At 42.3% G+C, this 22,907-nt stretch overlaps 1 long non-coding RNA gene across 1 annotated transcript in view; it reads left to right on the top strand.

Annotated features, from left to right (window-relative positions):
• Positions 1–13,717, top strand: part of LOC146406418 (uncharacterized) — a 33,012-nt gene extending 19,295 nt beyond the window's left edge. Inside the window, exons 2-3 of the long non-coding RNA XR_014815182.1 lie at positions 996–1,077; positions 13,488–13,717. This is a non-coding gene — a long non-coding RNA (uncharacterized LOC146406418). The remainder of the gene's footprint in view (positions 1–995; positions 1,078–13,487) is intronic.
• Positions 13,718–22,907: the final 9,190 nt, after the last annotated feature.

The following is a 22,907-nucleotide window of genomic DNA, read 5'->3' as shown; positions in this document are numbered from 1 at the left end:
GAGCACAAATTTAGGAGTGGTGAGGGGGAGAATTCTGCTCAGAGGCCCCTGCATAAAGACAGGACTCTTGAGGAGAGTCCACTGTGGCTCAGTGGTTAACGAATCCGACTAGGAACCATGAGATTGTGGGTTCGATCCCTGGCCTCGCTCAGTAGGTTAAGGATCTGGCATTGCTGTGAGCTGTGGCGTAGGTTGCAGAGGCAGCCCGGATCCTGAGTTGCTGTGGCTGTGGTGTAGGCCACTGGCTACAGCTCCGATTTGGCCCCTAGCATGGGAACCTCCATATGCTGTGGGTGCGGCCCTGGAAAAGACAAAGAAAGACCAAAAAAATAATAAATAAATAAATTTTAAAAAGACAGGACTCTTGAAGGTCACTACCATCAATGGGTGAACACAGAAAGAAGGTAACAAGAATTCATACTCCCTGTGAAAACTGAACAACTCCCAAATGGAGAGTGAGCTGAAGTTGATAGTACTCCCTGGCACCTGACAAAAGTAAACATAAATTTTCTGGAGAAAATGTAAGCCCATAATCTTTCATATGAAGAAGCAAACTGCTGTGAGATAGGTTCTGTGTCCAGAAATGGTGGACCAGGTGGACCAGACTAACTCTCCTTCTAGTTAACAGTAGGAGATCTTAACATCACTGGACAGCTAGCAAGACAGTGAGAAATTGTGGGGAAGAGGGAGAATCCCAGAGAAGTTAGCCCAGAATTTGAAGCTACTTGACCATGAGATGCTACAAAGAGACTACTCCTCAAAGGGACTGAAACCCAGCTTCAAAAATTATGCCAATCCTTGATTAAATTAGGATAACCTGGGATCAATCTTGTATTACGCACCCTTACTTAATTTGGTCCTTAGTATTTCAATAGCTTCTTCACGGATGGAGTTGGGGTGGGGTTGTTCCTAGATACAAGATCATGTCATCTGCAAACACAGATTGTTTTACTTCTTTATTTCCAACCTGAATGCATCTTCATTTTCTTACCTAGTTGTTCTGGCCATAACTTTCACTGCACTATTGAATAGAAGTGGCAATAGAAGATATCCTTGGCTTGTTCCTGATCTTAAGCGGTAAAATTCCAGTCTTTCATTATTAAATATGGTGTAAGATATAGGGTTTCCATAGATGCCATTTATTAGATGTAGGAAGTTCCCTTCTATTCCTAGTTTGTTGAAGGTGTTGCTCATGAAATGGTGTTAGATTTTATCAAATGTTTTTTCTGTGTCTATCGAAATAATCATATGGGTTCTCCTCTTTATTAATATGGTATATTATATTGATTGATTTTTGTATGCTGAACCAACTTTTTTTTTCTACTATGGAGAGAAAAGTTTATTAATATTAGAATTGTAGAACTGTATTATTTAATCATACAGTTGCATTATTTAATTATAATTATCATAAATTCTTTGATGGAGAGGAAATCAGAATCAGATGTAAGAAGACTTCAGCATTCCAAGAATGATGTCAAATGACCCCCTTCATGGTGGATTATGCACTTATTTACTATGAGATATATTTCTTCTTCAGAGATTCCTTGTTTGTGTATCAATTGTAGAATTTGGTTTGCAGTTATTCTGAAGTTTTGATATGAGTCTATATGTATATGAGATTATTTTAAGTTGTTGGTCTCTTAATTGCAAGTTCATCTCCAGTGTCCTGTATTTGTACCCACCTCTTCTCATGATTTCTGATTTTGGTGGTATAATTGTGCATGGATGATTTTGTATCTTTACTGTATGTATACCTTTACTGGTGTGCCTTGTCATTTGTGGAATTTTTGTTTCCTATTGCTGTCTTTTCTTTTCTGCTTAGAGAAGTTCCTTTAGTATTTGTTGTAAGGCTGGTTTAGTGTTGCTGAATTCTCTCAGCTTTTGTTTATCTGTGAAGGTTTTGATTTCTCCTTCAAATCTGAATGAGAGCCTTGGGTAGAGTAATCTTGGTTGGAGGTTTTTTCCTTTCATCACGTTGAGTATATCATGCCATTCCCTTCTGGCCTGCAGAGTTTCTGTTGAAAAATCTGCTGGTAGCCTTATCGGGGTTCCCTTGTATGTTATTTGTTTCTTTTCCCTAGCTGCTTTCAAGATTTTATCTTTAATTTTGATCAGTTTGATTCATATGTGTCTTGGGGTATTCCTCCTTGGGTTTATTTTATATGGTACTCATTGTGCTTCCTGAATTTGAGTGAGTGATTCCTTTCCCATGTTAGGGAAGTTTTTGGCTACTATCTCTTGGAATATTTTTTCTGTCCCCTTCGCTCTCTCTTCTCCTTTTGGCACCCGTATAATATGGATGTTGGTGTGTTTAACATTGTCCCAGAGTTCTCCGAGACTCTCTTCATTTGTTTTCAATCTTTCTTATCTTTTCTGTTCTGCATCCATAATTTCTACTAATCTGCCCTCCACCTCACTTATTCGTTCTTCTGCCTCCTGTATTCTGCTGTTAGCTGCTTCTAGTGAATTTTTTATTTCAGTTATTGTATTTTGCATCTCTTCTTGTTTAAGTTTTATATCTTGTATCTCTTTGGTCAGTGTTTCCTGTAAGTTATCCATCTTTGCCTCCAGTTTATTTCCAATGTCTTGCATCATCTTCAGCATCAACAATCTAAAGTCTTTTTTCTGGAGGCTGGGAATCTCCTCATCGCTTAGCTGATTTTCTGGGGTTTTTCCTTTCTCCCTTATCTGAGTTATAGTTCTCTTGTCTTTTCATTTTGATAGGTTTTTGTTGTGGTGACCTTTTTATAGATAATAGAATTGTAGCCTCTCTTACTTCTGGTGTCTGTCCCCCTTGTGGCTGAAGTCAGTATAGGGGCTTGCTGTAGGCTTCCTGATGGGAGGGGCTGATACCTGCCCACTGATAGGTGGAGCTGATTCTAATCCCTCTGGTGGGTGGGGCTTAGTCTCTGGATGGGATTAGAGGCAGCTGTGTGCCTGAGGCTCTTTAGGTTGCCTGTTTACTGAGCGACAGGGCTGTGATCCCACCTGGATTGTTGTTTGCCCTGGGGCTTGTCTTTTCATTTTGATAGGTTTTTGGTGTGGTGACCTTTTTTTACAGATAATAGAGTTGTAGCCTCTCTTACTTCTGGTGTCTGCCCTCCTTGTGATATGGGGGCTTGGTGTAGGCTTCCTGCTGGGAGGGGCTGATGCCTGCCCCCTGGTAGGAGGAGCCAATTCTACTCCCTCTGGTGGGTGGGGCTTAGTCTCTGGATGGGATTAGAGGCAGCTGTGTGCCTGAGGGGTCTTTAGGTAGCCTGTTTACTGAGGGGTGAGGCTGTGATCCCACCTGGGTTGTTGTTTGCCCTGGGGCTTCTCAGCAGCTGGCTGATGGGTGGGGCCAGATTTTCCCAAAATGGCCACCTCCAGAGAAAGGCACTGCTACTGAATATTCCCAAGAACTTTGCTTTCAATGTCCTTCCCTCACAACAAGCCGCATTCCCCCTGTTTTCCCAGGATGTCCTCCAAGAACTGCGGTCATGTTTGCCCCAGATTCCCTTGGAGACTTTGCTTTGCCCTGGGACTCAGTGCACATGAAAGTCTGTGTGTGCCTTTTAAGAATGGGGTCTCCGTTTCCCCCAGTCCTGTGGAGCTCTTGTGCATAAGCCCCACTGGCCTTCAATGCCAGATGCTCCAGGGCTCTTTCTCCCTGTGCCAGAACCCCACACATGAGATTTTGATGTGTGGCTCAGAACTCTCACTCCTGTAGGTGAGTCTCTGTGAACCAGTTAGTTTCCAGTCTGTGGAGCTTCCCACCCAGGAGGTATGGGGTTGTTTATATCGTGAATCGCCCCTCCTACCGCTTGATGTGGCCTCCTCTTTTTCTTCTGGAGTAGGGTATATCTTTTTTAAGGTTTCCAGTCCATTTGGGTGGAGACTGCTCAATCTTTAGTTGTGAATTTTGTTGTTTCTAGGAGAGAAGTTGAGTCCTTCTATTCCGCCATCTTAATCCTCCTGAACCAACTTTTATATGTTGACTCCTAGGACAAATCCCATTGTATCATGGTTTATAATCCTTTTTATGAGCTACTAGATTCAGTTCACTAATGTTTTGTTGAGGGTTTTCACATCAATCACAAGTATCACTGGTTTGTAGTTTTCTTATGAAGTCTCTGGTTTTGGTATCAGGATAATACTGACTTCATAGAATGACTTGAGAAGGCCTCCTTTCTCTCTCTCTCTCTCTTTTTTTTTTTTTTTTTTTTTGGTTAGGATCTATAAAAGGTTTGCTTTTGTGTGTGTGTGTCTTTTTAGGGCTTCAGCTATGGCTTACGGAAATTCCCAGACTAGGGGTCAAATCAAAGCTACAGCTTCCAGCCACAGCCACAGCCACAGCCACAGCCACAGTCACAGCCACTTTGGGTCTGAGCTGCATCAGCAACCTCCACCACAGCTCATGGCAATACTGGATCTTTAACCCACTGAGCAAGGCCAAGGATCAAACCCATGTCCTCATGGGTACTAAGTCAGGTTTGCTACTATTGAGACACAATGGGAACTCCCAAAAGATTTGTATTACTGATTCTTTAAACCTTTGATAAAACTCTCTGGGGAAGCCATCTGGCCTTGGATTTTTGTTTTTGGAAGTTTTTTAACTGGTATTACTGACTCAAACTCTTTACTTGTTATAGATCTTTTCAGTTTTCTATTTCTTCTTCAGTCAGTCTCAGTAGTTCATGTCTTTTTAGAAATTTGTCCATTTTTTCTAGTTATGTAACTTGTTGGCATATAGTTGTTCATGCTCTTCCCTTCTAATTCTTTTTATTTTTGTAAAGCTGGTAGTCAAATCACCTATATTATTCTTGGTTTTAGTAATTTGAATCTTTTTTCACTTGGCCATTCTAGCTTAAGTTTGGTCATTTTTGCTCGTTTTGAAAAACGAACTTTTGATTTCATTGATTTTCTCTATCACTCTTCTATTTTCTGTTTGTTTTTGGGTTTTTTCCCTACTTCAATCTTTATTATTTCCAGGCATTTACATTGAGGTAGAAAAAAGTTAAAAGGGCACTCCAGGATGGGGAGATGGCATGAGCTAAGGATATGTAGATATATGTGAAAGAGCACAACACATTCATAGAATGCTTGGAAATTCTGTGTAATAGTTTCCAGAGTTTAGTAGGAAGAAAGGGGGAAATGGAGATGGAAAAGTGGATCTGGGAGAGCTTTGTAGTCTATGTCAAGGAAAAGTCTGGATTTTGTCCAGTAGACAGTGTAGAACCAATGCTGGGGGAGGGGGTTGTACAAATGAATTACATTTTAGGAAGATTATTTCAGTGGCTGTGTGGAGATATGTGGGAGGCGGGTGAGAAAGGAGACAACAAGTAGCAATAAACAGCTTGCAGTGTTGGTGAGGATGAGGAAGAAGGAATGGTATAATGGGGATTTAAGAGGTCCATTTGCAGGGTTGATACACCATTAACCCTAAGGAGGTGGAGACAAACTGGGTAGGGATGACTGGATTTTCTGAGTGATTGGGCTGGTGGTGGTGACCTTGGTCATGTGAGGGGAGAGGAAAGGGGAAGATGGGTTTGATTTAGGACAGGTAGTGTGTCAAGGTGTCTTAAAGCATCCAGACAGAAATGTTCAATGGGCAGTGGGAGACAGACTAGGAACACAGGAAGAAGTCAAGGATGTTGGGCAGGTTTGAGAGGCTTTTGTGTATAAGCAGAAGAGGTGTAACCCGCTCCAGGGAAAAGGCCAAGAATGAAAGAAAACCTAAAACACCCATGCTAACACCAATGTTGAAACCTTGAACACAAGAAGAGCCAGCAAAGGAGCTGATGGGGACTGCCAGAGAGGAGTAGTCAGCACTATGAGAACACTGGGATTGAGAGTGGTACCTCAGGGGCCAAACAAGGGATCCAAAGCAGGGCATAGTCAATGGGGCCAAGAGCCCCAAAGAGGTCAGTAAGATGAGGCTGCCAATGTCCATTGTATATGGCAATGACCACAAGCCACTTCTTCAAGGACAGTGTGGGAGGCAGAAGCCTGAATGGATTGGGCTGAGGGGCCAGGAGGGTGGGAAGTGGATGAGCAAGGGCAAATAACTTTTCCAGAAGTTCCACTGGGACAAAAAGGAGAGAGGGACAGTGACCAGCAGGAAGCCATGATTAGAGAAAGTTTGTTCTTTCACTTTTGCTCGGTTGTCTTGGGGATGTGGTGATTAATATCATGTGTCAACTTGACTGGGCCACAGGGTACTCAGACATTTGATCAAACATTTTTCTAGATGTGTCTGTTAGGATGTTTGCAGATGAGATTAACATTTAAATCAGTAGACTGAGTAAAGCAGATTTCCCTCCTCAATGTGGGTGTGACTTATCTAATCAGTTTAGGGTCTAAATAAAATAAAAAGGCTGAACCTCCCCCTGAGTAAGATGGAATTCCTCCTGCTACCTTCAAGGTGGGATATTGGTGGGGGGCACTTCCCTACCTTCAGGCTCTAACTGAAATATTGGCTTTTTGTGGGTCCCAGGTCTACTGGCCTTTGGACTGGGGCCACACTATTAGCTCTCTTGGATCTCCTCTTGCCAACTGCAGATTTGGGGATGTCGCCCTACATAATTGTGTAAGCAATGTCCTTATAATGTGTGTGTGTGTGTTGTATGCATGTTCTGTTTCTCTGAAAAATTCTAACAAATGCATTCCCTGGGAATGGTAGGAAGATAAACCTTCAAGCTGAAAGCAAGAGCTGTGTGGACAGGTTGAAGAGTGGAGTAGGGGAACTAGTGGGTGGAAGGGGCCCAGAGGAAGGGACACTGCTCTGAGAGGGTAGAGCTATTTACCCATCCAGTTACAAGGCCTTTAGTCTTCATCCATTATTTCATGCCCAGCACAGGTCAACAAGGCTTTGTTGTTGAGGAGTCCCTTAGACGTGAAATGGTTTAGATGTGAAATGGTTTATTTCCCCAGCATCTGCCACTAACTGCACAACCTTCTTTACCAATGGGTAGCAGCTCCTTAACAAGTTCATGGGGAGCTATAACTGTTACTCACTCCAGGGATTAAGACTCAATACTGCCCATTTGTTGCGTCTTTACTCTGAAACCCATTTAAAACTCCTCTTAACCTCAGTGCCCATGGCTCCTATCCTGTTGCACGAGTTCCCTTCATGAGGGCTTCAGAGTACTGGGCTGGGGTTGGGGCTCTTCCATTTCCTTCCCAGACATTCCATGCCCCCATCCTTAAGCCTTGAGGTCATGGCACGACGCTTTCTAGGAGGCTTACCTCCAAACCCCTCTAGAGCAAGGAGAACCCGAGGCTCCTCGTCCATGTACCCATTCAGAGGACACATCTCCCACTCATTCCCTCAGCACCAGGAGAGGAGGAAATGGCTCTCTTCACACTCACAGTGGTCCTCAGTCAAGGCCCCTCCATCTCTCACTGTCTTCCAACTCCTATTGCTTGGGGAGGGAGGTCTGCAAAGGGTAATGAATTAGAGAATGCAGGAGGCAATGCTAAGTGAAGCATAAAAGCAGAGAAGGAACCAGAGAGGAACTGGTGTTGCTGACTCAGTGGAGGGATGGCACATGGGCCCATCTGGTCAAGGCTGAAGTGCATGGGTAGAAGTCCCAGTAGGAGACCAGTCCTTCTTAGCTGTAATCAAGGCGCACACCAACCCTGGGTATGAATATGCAGATTCTGGCTCAGTGTTCCCAGATGAGGCCTTGAGGTTTTGCATTTCTAACTCCCTGGGGGTTCTGGGGATGCTGGCCCCAGAACTGCCCTTTGAGGGAAATCCCATTTCAGATGCTCAAAAGGGCCAGTTGAAGTCTCTTCTCAAAATCCCACCTATAAAACCTCTCCCATGCCCTCCCCTCACACATGCTCCCTTTCCTGTTTCATTTTATCTTCTATGACAATGACATGAGCAGAGTATATAGCAGCCCCCACATAGACAAGACTGACAGGGACTGTCCTTTCTTTCTCTGAGGCCTCAGTCTGTGAGCCCAAAGGTACATCTGTGGAGGTGCTGGGCTGGAACAAGCCACTGAGCCCCAGTTTGTTCATCTGCAAACTGAGGAGGATAATGCCAGTCTCACACACAAAGTGAAGTAACTCATGTAGTGACACCAGCACCTCCTACACATATAAGGGCTCAGTGACCTGGCCAGAGAGGATAGTGCCCACCTTCTGCTGTCTTTCCACATGCTTCAAGGGTGATTCTTGCCCTGCACTCCCCTTGTAGGCCCTCCTCCACAGGGCCAGGTCCTGTGGAGGAGGGCCTGCTTCCATCATTTACACAGCTGCTAATCAGGGTCTCCCATTCACCACCCCTTCACCTGCTACAGAGTCCCCTGCTGACCCCAGTGTCTGCTCCACACTCCTCACAAAGGACTTGCTAACTACCTCTCTATAAAGTGCCCTCACTCAGCCAGATGCCGTTCCAGCAGAATCACAGATGCTACTAAGTCCACATATAAATGATATCATATGATATTTGTCTTTCTCTTTCTGACTTACTTCACTTAGCATGAGAGTCTCTAGTTCCATCCATGTTGCTGCAAATGGCATTATTTCATTATTTTTATGGCTGGGTAGTATTCCATTGTATATACGTAAAACATCTTCTTAATCCATTCATCTGACGATGGACATTTATGTTGTTTCCATGCCTTAGCTATTGTGTATAGTGCTGCTATGAGCATATGGGTGCATGTATCTTTTTAATGATAGTTTTGTCCAAATATATGCCCAGGAGTAGGATCACGAGACCATATGATAGTTCTATATTTAGTTTTCTGAGGAACCTCCATAATGTTTTCCATAGTGGTTGTACCAATCTACATTCCCACCAACAGTGTAGGAGGGTACCCTTTTCTCTTCACCCTCTCTAGACTTTATTTGTAGACTTATTAATGATGGCCATTTTGACTGGTGTGAGGTGGTACCTCACTGCAGTTTTGATTTGCATTTCTCTAATAATTAGTAATGTTGAACATCTTTTTATGTGCCTACTGGCCATTCCTATGTCTTTAGAGAGATGTCTAGGTCTTCCGTCAGTTTTTCAATTGAGTTGTTTTTTGTTTTGTTTTGTTTTGTTTTTTGCTGTTGTTGAGTTGTATGAGCTGTTTGTATATTTTGGAAATTAAGCCCTTTTTGGTTACTTCATTTGCAACAATTTTCTTCCATTCTGTAGGCTGTCTTTTTATTGTTGTTATTGTTGTTGCTGTTCTTTTTAATGTTTTCCTTTGCTATGCAAAAGCTTTTAAGTTTGATTAGTTCCCATTGGTTTATTTTTGTTTTTATTTCTATTGCCTTGGGAGACTGACCCAAGAAAACATTTGTACTGTTGATGTCAGAGAATGTTCTGCCTATGTTCTCTTCTAGGAGTTTTATGGTGTCTTATGTTTAAATCTTTAAGCCATTTTGAGTTTATTTTTGTACATGGTCTGAGGGTGTGCTCTAGTTTCATTAGTTTACATGCAGCTGTCCAGTCTTCCCAGAACCACTTGCTAAAGAGACTCTTTTTCTCATTTCATATTCTTGCCTCCTTTGTCAGAGAGCCATTGAGCATAGGTGTCTGGGTTTATTTCTGGGCTCTCTATCCTGTTCCATTGATCTGTATGTCTGTTTTTGTACTAGTACTGCACTGTCTTGATTACTATAGCTTTGTAATATTGTCTGAAGTCTGAGAGTTATACCTCCTCCTTGGTTTTTGTTGCTCAGGATTGCTTTGGTAATTCTGGGTCTCTTTTGGTTCCACATAAATTTTTGGATTGTTTTTTCTAATTCTGTGAAAAACGTCAGGAGTAATTTGATAGGGATTGCATTAAATCTGTAGATTGCTTTGGGTAGTATGGTTGTTTTAATAATATTAATTCTTTCATTCCAGGAGCATGGGGTATCGTTCCATTTCTTTGAATCCTCTTTAATTTCCTTGATTAATGTTTTATATTTCTCAGCATATAAGTCTTTCACCTCTTTGTCAGGTTTATTTCCTAGGTATTTAATTTGGGGAGGTGTGCGATTTTTAAAAATTGGTTTTGGTATTGGTTTTTTATATTCTTTTTCTACTATTTCATTATTAGTATACAGAAATGCAATCAATTTCTGAATGTTAATCTTGTATCCTGCTACTTTGTTGAATTCATTGATCAGTTTGAGTAGTTTTCATGTGGAGTCCTTAGGGTTTTCTATATATATAGTACCATTTCATCTGTATAGAGGGACAATTTTACCTTTTCTCTGCAATTTGAATATCTTGTATTTCTTTAGTTTGTCTTATTGCTGTGGATAGGACTTCTAATACTATGCTGAATAAAAGTGGTGAGAGTGGGCATCCTTGTCTTGTTCCAGATTTTAGAGGGAAGGATTTCAGTTTTTCTCCATTGAGTATTATTTTGGCTGTGGGTTTGTCATAAATGACTTTTATTATGTTGAGATATGTTCCCTCTATACCTACTTTGGTAAAATATTTTTATCATGAGTGGATGTTGGGTTTTGTCAAATGCTTTTTCTGCATCTATTGAGATGATCATGTGGTTTCTGACTTTTCTTTTGTTAATGGGGTATATGACATTGATTGATTTGCATGTATTGAACCATCTTTGTGAACTTGGGATGAATCCCACTTGTCATGGTGCATGATCTTTTTAACATGTTGTTGGATTTTGTTGGGTAAAATTTTGTTGAGAATTTTTGCATCTATATTCATCAAAGAAATTGGCCTAAAATTTTCGTTTTTTGTAGTATCTTTGTCTGGTTTTGATATTAGGATGATGGTGGCTTCATAGAATGTCTTTGGGAGTGTTCCTTCTTCTTCAGTCTTTTGGAAATGTTTAAGAAAAATTGGTATAAATTCTTCTTTGTATGTTTGGTAGAATTCACCTGTGAAGCCATCTGGTCCTGGACTTCTGTTTGTAGGGAGTTTTTTTTTTTTTTTAATTACATATTAAATTTCATTTCTAGTGATTGCTTTGTTCAAATTATCTATTTTTTCTTGAATCAGTTTTGGTTGGTTGTATGTTTCTAGAAGGTTGTCCATTTCTTCTAGATTGTCAAATTTGTTGCTATGTAATTTTTCATGGTATCTTCTTATTTTTTTTTGAATTTCTGTAGTATCCCTTGAGATTTCTCCTTTTTCATTTCTTATTTTGTTTGTTTGGGTTCTCTCTCTTCTTCTTGGTGGGTCTGTCCAGAGGTTTGTCAATTTTGTTAATCTTTTTTTTTTCTATCGTTTTTTGACTCTCTATTTTATTGATTTCCTCTCTGATCTTTATTATTTCCTGCCTTCTGCCGACTTTAGTTTTGTTTGCTCTTCTTTTTCTAATTCTTTTAGGTGATAGGTTAGGTTGCTTATTTAATATTTTTCTTCTTTTTTGAGGAAGGCCTGTATCACTGTGAACCCCGCTCTAAGAACTGCTTTTGTGGCAACCCATAGGATTTGAATTGTTGTGTTTTCATTGTCATTTGACTCAAGGTATTTTTTAATTTTCTTTTTGATTTCTTGTTGACCCACTGGTTTTCCAGTAGATGTTGTTTCGTCTCCATGTAGTCCATTTTTTTCTCGTTTCTTTTCTTCTGGTTGATTTCTGGTTTCATGCCATTGTGGTCAGAGAAGATGCTTGAAATAAATTCTATACTCTTAAATTTGTTGAAGTTAGTTTTGTGCCCCAGTATGTGCTCAATAACACTGCTAAGTTCTTATTTCCCTTTACTTAGAAATGAGTTTTAAAGCATTGAGGGAGTTCCCTGGTGGTTCAGCCAGTTTAGGATCCAGAGTTGTCACTGCTGTTTGATCCCTGGCCCAGGAATTCTGCATGCTGTGAGCAAAGCCATAAATACATATGTACATACATACATACTAAGCCACACTGAAAAGATAGCTACCTCTCCAGGTTAATTTGCAGGGTGCTAAGCTGTGCCACAGGCTGGTCACTAGACTCTGACATTTCACCCTTTGGATCATGTACACAACTGTTTCCCATTAAAATACAAGCCAGTGACACTAACCAGCTTCTAAGCTTGAGGGTCTACAAATCTGAGTTAACCTGGGGAAGTGGGTACAGGGAACATCCAGGCAAGGGATGTGGACCAGCCTCAGGGTTCATTGAACAGCTTTGTAAATCAGCTCTGGACTAACCTGGGGCAACTTGGGGGACTATAAGTAGTCAAAGTTACTTGCCTCTGTGCTGGGGAGAAGTTTTCTTGAGTTTTATTATCAAAGCAACAGCCCAGGTTGAAGCTTGGACTTTTGGGGTCAAATTTTACAGAGATCCATCCTGCCTTTTCTAATGTAGATGGCATGAAGGGCCCCAGTTAGGCACCCTCTTTTATGCAGGAGGCTTAGGAATCTGGCCTTTGCCAGACTGAGAAATAGGTCCAAAGAGAAATCTAAGAAAGTGCTTCCAAATTGGCAATGTATCCCCTTGCTTACCGGTATGTTGTGTGTGTTTGTTTATAAATATCTAGTTCTTTCAAAAGAACAAGAGGCGCCTCACAAAACTGACATAAAACAGATTAATAAAATTAAAACCAGAAAACTAGGAGAGTTAAATTACTCTCTGAGTTAACTTTTAGATTTTGCTCTGAACTTTCTGGCAGCTACAGTAACGAGGGACATGTTCCAGGTTTCATAATTCTCCTTACGGTAACACCTCACAGATTCCCTCCCACCCCAAACCCATCTCCTTCCTTGTTCACTGATGTCCTCAAACCTTCACTGAGCATCTACTATGTTGGAGGCCCAGGGCCAGTCACAGAGGGCCCCTTCCTCAGAGAGCTCTTAGCCAAAAGCAGTGTTTTCCAAGCTGTTGAAGGCTCCCCCAGAAGCCAGCCAGCTGAGATGCTCTGCAGCCCAGAGCCAGGCTTGTGCAACAAGGGCAGAGGGCTCCCTCTTAACTGGGAGTGCTCAGGGAACCTCTCCTGGCCAGAGAATGGGCCTGTCAGTGATCATGCCACTGCAACGGCAGCATGTTGCTAAAGAGGATAAATCTGGGACTTGGGCCCAGACTGCCAGCATCTTACAATAAATCCTGACTCAGATCTTGTCTGTGTGACCTTGGGCAGGTTACTTCACCCCTCTGTGTCTCAATTTCTTCATCTCTAAAATGTGAGTGATAATACAGGTCAACAATTTAAAAATCCAAAAATATCTCAAAAATGAAAAAAATTATAATAAATCAGGGCAAGACCTCACTACCTTGATTCAAGGACGTCTAAATTGCTTATTTAATCCCACTTAGTAGGACTATCCATACATTTGCTGCAAAAATATAAATGTGCTTAATAACAAGATGCTATTCCGGATCCTGCCAGGGTTTCTGGAGCTCTAACAGTTCCTGCTGTGGCTCAATGGGTTAAGAACCCATGAGGATGAGGGTTTGATCCCTGGCCTTGCTCAGAGGGTTAAGGATCCAGCTTTGCCACAGGCTGTGGCATAGGTCACAGAGGCAGTTCAGATCTGGTGTTACTATGGCTGTGGCATAGGTCTTAACCTGCAGCTCTGATTCAACCCATAACCTGAGAACTTCCATGTGCCACAGCTGCAGCTGTTGCAAAATAATAATAAAAAGAAGAAGAAGAAGAAGAAGAAGGAGAAGGAGAAGGAGAAGGAGAAGGAGAAGGAGAAGGAGAAGGAGAAGGAGAAGGAGAAGGAGAAGAAGAAGAAGAAGAAGAAGAAGAAGAAGAAGAAGAAGAAGAAGAAGAAGAAGAAGAAGAAGAAGAAGAAGAAGAAGATACAGATTAGAATCAGGAAAAGAAAAACGTGCATAAGGTAGGTCCAGGAAAAACCTCCAGTTGTCCTCACCTGGTATCACGTGGGCAGTGCTTAATTCTCCTAGCAAAGACATGTGAGAACAGGTAACAAGTATTGACAACCAGGGATGGTCACCTGAACTATGGCGTCCAGGGTTTTTATTGGGAGCCAGTTACATAGGCACGGAGTGACCCCGGGCCTGACCCTGTCACTTAGTCTCCAGCCTCCCAGAGGTCAAAGTGATACATGCATGGCTCAAGCCCCCACCAAAATCACGTTGTTATTCCCAGGTTATCAGACACCATTTTCAGGTAAGTTATCCCCCGGGAGCTGGTCAAGGGCCAGTCCTGAAAGGCTTTTGGAATTTGCAGAGTTTGGGCAACCCACGCCTGCCAAGTTAACTCTTGCCTGTCCAGAAGTGCAGTAGCTGGGCCATCATTTGCTGATGACAGTAGACAAAGGTTAAGAGAACATCAAATCATGGTTATAGCTGGCTGGCAGGGGATGGCACCTCCAGCATCAGTTAAACTGAAGAAGCCACTAGGGAGAGCCAGACCAGGACAAGCATTTTCCTCCAAGAGCAAGACTCCAAACCCAATCAGTTGAATATGGGCACCTTCTTCCCCAACAGAATCAAGTATGATGGTGACTTGAGCACCGTTATTCAATAGAGCCAAAAGAGTTCGAATCTCAGAGTTCCTGTTGTGGCTCAGCAGGTTAAGAACCCGACATAATGTCTGTGAGGATGCCAGTTTGATCCCTGGCCTCATTCAGTGGGTTAAGGATATGGCATTGCTGCAATAGGTTGCAGATGTGACTCAGATCTGGTGTTGTGATGTGACCATAGGTTGCAGATGTGACGAAGATCTGGTGTTGCTGTGGCTGTGGTGTAGGCTGGCAGCTACAGCTCTGATTTGACCTCTGGTCTGGGAACTTCCATATGCTGCAACCCTAAAAAGAAAAAAAGGTTTGAGTCCTTTGCCACCCCCAGAATACTCAGCATTTTCCTTAAGGTGGCTGAAGTCAGTAGAAGGGATAGAGGGGGGCAAACTGGGGACAAAGAGGGATAGAGCACTGTGTACAGTTAGCAAGATTTTACCTTTACTTTCAGGTTCAGTGGCCAATAGTGGCCTAGGATCAACTAAGGGAACTTGTTTGGGGTCCACCCGAAACTCTGCACTGAAGAGCAAGGCCCCTCTTGCTGACACCACATGCTTCAGCTCTGGAGACTCTTTCACTCAGCAGCCATAACCACACTGACTGGGGGCAGAACCGAGGGGTCAGCTACCCCAGGGTCCTGGTCACATCCCTTCCTCCTGCCTCCCAGACAGACAACAAGCAGAGCATCATTCAAGCTGCCGCCTCTCAGCTTACCCCTCACCGCTCAGCCTCTAAACGTTCATTATTAGGGAGAGCCTTGGGGGCCTTTACTTCCTTGTCCCTCCTTCATCACTTGGGGGAGAACATGTGCTGGACCCCAGGGTGTCTCATCATATCCCTTCCCCAGTCCTCAGAGGCTATGGTCTTTTCGCTTCAGATGGCCCTGTCTATCATCATCCCATTCTCATGACCGAAGACTGTCTGGATATATAGTGTCTGAGACTTCACCCAACTTGCAAGCAAACAAGTTATGTAGGTGCTGGCAGAGAGCACAGCCTCTTGGGTCAGAGGAAGGGGACTTTATTGCTCACAGCACAGCAGCATCATAAACTTCACACTGCTTCCATTTCCTCTCCCCCTTCTGTATTCAGTTCCCCAGGGCTGCCACAATGAATCACCACAAACTCTGTGGTTTAAAACAACAGAAATTCATTTGCTCACAGTTCTGGAGGCCAGAGGCCTAAAACAAGGTGTCGGCAGGGTTAATCTGTTCCATGCCTCCTTCCCAGCTTCTGGAGGTCTCCAGCTCTTTCTTGGCTTGTACTGGCATCTCTCCAGTTTCTGCCTCTGTCTTCACATGGCCTCTTCGTCTGCAACCCCTCTGTGCCTTTTTCATTGGGATGCCAGTCATTGGCGTAGGGCCCACTCTAATCCAGTAGGACATCATTTTAACTTGACGGCATCTGCAAAGACCCTATTTCCAAATGTTACATTCCCAGGTCCTGGGGTTAGGACTTGAACATGCCTTTGGCAGGGGCATGAATCAACCCACTATACCAACAAATTCCATGGAGTGATGCCAAGGTAGGGACAGGTGACTTCTGTGCATCCGGTGGGTTGCATCATAGCTGAGGAACCCAAAGTATGGGAATTCTCATTCTTTTTTCTTTTTTCTTTTATTTTTTTATGGCCACACCTGTGGTAGATGGACATTCCCTTGGCCAGGGATTGAAGCCGAGCCACAGCTGCAGCAACACTGGATCTTTTAACCCACTGCATGGGCCAGGGATTCAAACTGGCACCTCCACAGGGACCCAAGCTAAGGCAACTAGATTCTTAACCCACTGTGCCAGAGAGGGAACTCCAAGGAATTCTCATTTGTTTGCAATGAGCTGCAAGCAATCTTGCCCCACCTTTGCCCCAGAGGAAGAAATCGTCTGGATAGCACGCATCTGCCCTTGCTGGAGAGAGGGAGACACTGGATCACTGGATCTCTCTTCTAAGATGGTTCATTACACAAACATCCCTGAAAAAATAGTCCAGAATCAAAGACCACAGGTACCCCCTGCTTGCAAGATATTCAATGTCAGCAGAGAATTGTCCTCCAATGAAACACAGGCTCTCTGGGGAGATGAAGACAGAGAAGGTTCTCAGCAGAGGAATGAGAGAGGCTGGTGTAATGCTCCAGAGCCCAGGACATCAGAGCCACTGTCTCCCAGCACACATGACACAAGCCTAAGCCTGAGCCGAGTGCTACCCTCTCCCAACTCTCTTTCACCAGCAGACACAAGAAGCCAGGTCAGTGTCTCCTTTGGGGCCCTGTAACCTTTCTGCCCCCCCTTTTTTTTTTGCTGCACAGCAGCCTGCCCTGAGTTCAGACTAGGGCCTGGGCCCTTGCTGCCTATCTTTATACCATGGTAAACAGAAAGCATGGCATGAAGTTAACTTCCCTGGCTCTGCAGTTAGACATCCAGCTCTGCCCCTAGGTGATCCTGAGCCTCAGTTTTCATCATCTCTAAAATGGATAAGGAGTTCCTGTTGTGGCTCAGTTGGTTAGGAACCTGACTATTATCCATGAGGATGAGGGTTCAATCCCTGGCCTTGCTCAGTGGGTTAAGGATCTAGCACTGCCATGAGCTGTGGTGTAGGTTGCATATATGACTCAGATCCCATGTTGTTATGGCTGTGGTGTAGGCCAGCAGCTGTAGCTTTGATTGAACCCCTGGACCGGGAACTTCCATATGCCATAGGTGTGGCCCTAAAAAGAAAAAATAAAATAAGACAAAATAAATAAAACAGACGACAACAAAAGGGACTGTTATGAGGGTGGAAGAAGACAGTTCTCACTACCATTGCTACAATGTGGACATCCCTCTACACACTGGCAAGCCCCAACATTTAGTCTTTAAGAGTGGAGCCCCAGGTGGCTGTTGGGGTGCACTGCAAGGAAGTTGGAGCATGATTCACTTGAATGTGAATCAATGGGCCATTCATCACCCAAGCTGATGCTGGGCCTCTTGTAAAACTATCTATGACACGGGCCAAGGATTTAAATCAGGTTAGGAAAAAAAGAAAGGCATGGATGACTTCAGAAGCTGGCCACTAGCCTCACATCTGATCTTCTCCAAAGCATCGCCAGTCACACACCAGCCACCCTTTGAAGAGGCAAAAAGGGAGGGCAGGAAGCTCATTCGTTTCAAAGTCATAAAGTTTAAAAGTTCATGTTACTGAAAAAGTCCCCAAATAGATCCCATTGTGCATATGACTTTAAAGTTCACCAATGATGATATTTCAACCCAGCAGGAAAAGGGTGAGCTACTTATTAAATGCTTCTGGCACAGTCGGCTATCCAGCTGAAGACTATCAAATTGGGCCCTATTTTACATCGTACACAAAAAAATTAATTCCAGAACAATGAAAGGTTTAAATATAAAAAAAGAAATGCACTGCAAATCTTAAAAGAAAATACAGGAGATTAAATCTACATGTCAATTTATCTATTCAAACAGGCAACCCAGAAAGCACATCTGACTATATAAACATTTAAAATTTTTAGATGGTAAAATGGACAACAAACAAGTTCGATATACAAAGAGCAATTTTGGAAAAAGAGGTGTGCCACCCGAATAGGCAAAGGGTTTATATCTACTGGGATGAGTCATGTGAACTTGCTGTCTTCATTGGCCAAAACACTAAAATATCAACAATTTCATACAGTTCAACCTAATACAATATTGACAAGAAAAAAGGCAAAAGGACAAATGGAAAAAATTAGCAAAATTAGGAGGCAATTTCAGCAGAGAGTTCTAGTTGCTTACTCCAATTACCATCTCCCTTGACCTCTATTTCTCAGAAATAAAATTCTGATTTTAGTCAGGGTAGTATATCAAAAACTAAATTTCCCAGCCTTCCTTGCAATGAAGTGTAATCACTGGACTAAGTTCTGACTCAATATATGCAAGCTGGAGTATTATGTGTTATGTCCAGGAAATATCCTTAAATGGAGGGAGTATGCCCTCCTTTGTGCTTGCCACTCTCCTGCTGCTTGGAATGAGGATGCAATGTCTGGTGCTCCAGCAGCTATCTTGGTACAGAAGGCTGAAGACCACAGTTATTCTAGACAGAGCAGAATGGAGAACTAGAAGATGGCCAAGTTAATGACAGGTCTGCAAAGCCATGATATGAATCCTGAATTTCCAATCTCCAGAATCCTTTCCCAGGAGACACATAAAATTCTATGTGATTTAAACTTCTTCTACTTTGGGTTTTTCTGCTATATGCAGCTGAACCTAACCCAACTAACACAAGAATTTACAAAGGAGCAAATTTAAATGACTAACATGAAAATGTACTCAAACTTGTTAGTAAATAGAAAAATGTGAATTAAAGAAACAACATATTACTGTGTGCTCATCAGATTGATGAAAAATAAGTGTTAATGTGTATTATGGGCAAAGATGCAGGGAAAAGAGTTCTCTGAAGATTGGCGCTAAAATGTGAATTTGTTGTGGCATTTTTGTAAAGTAACCTGACAGTACCTAATAAAATTCAATCTACCTAAACTCTTAAATCCAGCAACCTTATTCCTAGGAATTGAACTCAGAAAAATAAAGGAAACCATGTGTATATAAGGTTTTATTTTTATGGGTGTTAACTGTAGCAATGTTTTTATTGGAAAAACAGGAAACAAAGTGAATGCCACTGTTAGGGAGATGGTTAGATGAATTATGGTTCATGCACACCTTCAATAACATTGTCTCGGGTTTGATTCCCTGAGAAATAGACTCTCAGGCTGAGATCAGTGAACAGGAATGTTATTGGGAAATGCCCTTGGAAATCACCCTATTAGAGAAGCTTCTGCCAATCCACAAAGGGCTGAGCTGGATAGGTATTTCAGCATTGCCCAGAATTGAGCTTAAGGGACAGGTCTTTGTACCCCCACATGACCAGTCATTGGAACAACCCCAAGATGGGACTTAACCTTCAGCAGACAGCAGTCCCCAGTTGGATCACTATAGCATCACCCATTACTATCTAGTCTTTGTGCCACTTGGGTCTACTGAATTTGTATAATAAGTTCACTTCATCTGGGAATAGCTCCTTCTAGATTTTTGTGAGTCTCTTCTGGAACTTTGGAGCTGGCTCACCCACTGACCAGCAATAGAGACCACCTGACTGGGGGGAGCTGGCACTAGTAGCCTCTGGCATGCTGTTATGGCACAGTGGGCAACTGTTCTGGCTATTTTCTCCGTGTCTCTACACATTGTCTTTTTTCTGTGTGCATCTCCCTTTGTGATCAAAGGGAGGGGAGCACAAGGGTGGCATAATAGCTGAGACTACTATAACAAAAATACCATAGGTCGGGAATACCACAGGTATTTACTCCTTCTTGGGGATTGGGAAGTCCAAGATCAAAGTGCTGGCCAATTCTGCTCCTGGTGAGAGCTCTCTTTCTAGTTTATAGACAGATGTCTTCTTGCTATGTCCTCACATAGAGAGAGATTGTCTTTCTCCTATCTCTTCTTATAAGGGTGCTCATTCTGGTCACCAAAGCTTCATTCTCTTGGCCTAATCACTTTCCAGAGACCCCCATCTCTAAATATCCTAATATTGGGGATTAGGTTTCAACATATGGATTTGTGGATAACACAATCATTCAGGCTACAGCAGCTTCCAAGTTTAGAAGATGAGGTTTATTTTTACTCACATCATGTATGAGTTTCCTAGGGCTGCTGTGACAAAGCACCACAAAGTGGGTGGCTGAAACAACAGAAATTTATTGTCTCATAGTTTTGGAGGCCAGAAGTCCAAGATCAAGGTGTCAGCAGAGCTGGTTCTTTCTGAGGGCCATGGGGGAAGGATCTGCTACAGGCCTCTCTGTGTGATTGTAGATGGCTATTTTCTCCGTGTCTCTACACATTGTCTTTCTTCTGTGTGCATCTCCCTTTGTGATCAAATTTCCCCTTTTTGTAAAGACATCAGTCATATTGGATTAGTGCCAACCCTGATGACCTCATTCTAACTTGGTCACCTCTGTAATGACTCTCTCCAAATAAGGTCACATTCTGAAATTTGGGGAATTAAGACTTCAAAAAACATATACATATTTTTTAATGGGAACACAATTCAGCCCGTAATATACTATGTCTATCTACTGGCTTCCACAAGTGGCAGTTGAGGTTTTGCACTATGGAGGTCCTGCATGCCCCACCATATCATAGAGACCCTCCTTACCCACCCCTCAGGTAGAGTTATGACTGGGTTAGATCAGCACGCTCTCTTCACAACTGAGTTATATAGTGTAACACTTTTAACTTTACATTCTGCACTAGTTTCTGTGGGTTTTGATACAGAATTGCTGGGGTTTTTTAAAACATGTGTTTAGTTCTCTATGTTTTTATCAATAATCTAATCATAAACTCTCTGCCAGTCTCTCTCAATACATTCAGACATATCTGACTTGCTTCAATCTGCACTGGTACCCCTCACCCACCCATGTACACCCTCACCACCACCCTTCCTTCTGTGATGAAGTCTCTGTTTCCTGGGTGCCTTTTTATTGCTCTTGTTTTACTCCTTGGTTTTTAGAGAAATGATCCTGCAGTGGCATCTTAGAAACATTACATGGGAAATAAATTCTTGTGGATGCTACCTATTCAAAAATATTTTTATTTATTTCACCTTCTCACTTCATGGATAGTTTTACTGGATCTAAACATTCTAGATTTAAAACAATTTCTCTTTTGAATTGTGAAGGCATTTATCTACTGCCTTGTTTCCAGTGTGATAATGAGAAGTCTAAAGTCATTGTTATTCCCATTTCTTTGAATGTGACCTGATTTTTTTCATTGCTTTCTTGAGACTTGTTAGATAGTCTTTTTGTCACCAGTATTGAAAATTTCTCTGTGAGGTGCCTGGATGTGGATCTGTTTCATCCTTTAAAACTGAATACAGTTGTGGGGATTTTCTTGAAGTATATTTTTGATTATTTCTTCCCCTCTATTTTCCCTTTTTACCTGTCCTCTTTCCTGACACTCCTATCATTTTGATATTAGACTTCCTAATTTCTTATAATTGTTTCTCCATATTCTATCCCTGATTTTTGCTTACTTTCTGTAAGATTTTCTCAACTTTATGTTCTAAACTATGTAGTATTTATTATTTTTAATCACATTTTTAATTTTCAAGAGGTTTTTTTTTTATTTTTTATTTTTTGGTTTTGGAATATCTCTTTTTAATAGTACCCAGTTCTTGTTTCATGGGTCTGATATCTTCTTTTTTTCTTCCTCTCCCCTCCCCCACTGTCTGCCTTTCTTTCTTTTCCTCCCTCCCTGCCTCGCTTTCTTTCTTTTTTTGTTTAATAGTCTGCTCTTTGTTGAATTTGTTTCACCCAAGTTGCTTTTTCTCTGTATGTTCTTATCACTATTATTCATGTCAGAGACTGTCTTCAAATGTCTGCTAATTGGTGATTGTCTATTCATGTTTAAATGTAAAAGACTAAAAGACTGCTTGGATGCCTCAAGCATGGTGGGTTTATACCTATTGAGCTTTACTGTAGGGCAGGCTTCTCGACCTGGCACTATTGATATTTTGAGCTGGATAATTATCTTTCTTTTCGGAGGTGGCATTCCTGCACAATGTAGGATGTTTAGTAGCATCCATTGATATAGTAGCCCTCACCCAACCACACAACACCAGTCTGTATCTCCAGACATACCCAAATGTTTTTGGGGGTAAAATCACCCTTGGTTGAGAACCACCACCATAGAGTGACCTGCCTGGGCCATTCATTAGAAAAGCCTAGATAGTATCTTTAGGTCTTTCCACCCTCCCCCAACACTTCCTTTCTCCCTTCCTTCCTCCCTTCCTCCTTTCCTCCCTTCCTTTTTCAGTATAAATCCTCTTTCTTTCAAAACCAGGCAAAGCTATTCTCGTAGTTCTCTGCTTTCATAAGAGTTAGCGATTTCAGATATGTAGACCCCACCCCTTCCCCCTAATAGAATATGGATTAGTTCCAGGAAATGGTTAGAGCATAATCTGTTTGGGCTCAGCTTCTGATCCAAGGGCAATGGTAGCAGAAAATGGGAAAGCCAGATAACAACCCTTTATGCATCTTGGCTGAAAGTAACCAAAACATAGTGATAAAAAAGACAGAGCATGGGAATTTCTATCGTGGCTCATTGGAAATAAATCTGACTAGTATCCCTGAGGATGCAGGTTCAATCCCTGGCCTCTTTTGAGGGGTTAAGGATCCTGTGTTGCCATGGGCTGTGGTGTAGGTCACAGACATGGCTCAGATCTGGCATTGTTGTGGCTGTGGCATAGGCCAGAGGCTGCAGCTCCAAATTGACCCCTAGCCTGGGAGCCTCCATGTGCCATGGGTGTGGCCCTAAAAGAAAAAAGACAAAAAACAAAAAGGAGCATGGACTCTTGTTCTTAAGACTGCTCAAGAAATTGAGGTTATATGAGATGATGGATGTTTGCTAAACATATAGCAGTCATCATTCATGTTGTATGTAAGTCAAATCATTACGCTATATACCCTGGACTTATACAGTGCTGTATGTCAATTATATCTCAATAAAACTGGAAGAAATATTTAAAAATA

The sequence above is a fragment of the Sus scrofa genome, chromosome 1, assembly GCF_054392235.1.
Source record: "Sus scrofa isolate SSC_HxYL_T2T_F1_AM1 chromosome 1, Sscrofa_HxYL_maternal_Yorkshire_Landrace_v2.0, whole genome shotgun sequence".
Lineage (NCBI taxonomy): Eukaryota > Metazoa > Chordata > Mammalia > Artiodactyla > Suidae > Sus > Sus scrofa.
Note: the sequence above shows the minus strand (reverse complement) of the source record. Positions and strands in the feature narration are given on the sequence as shown.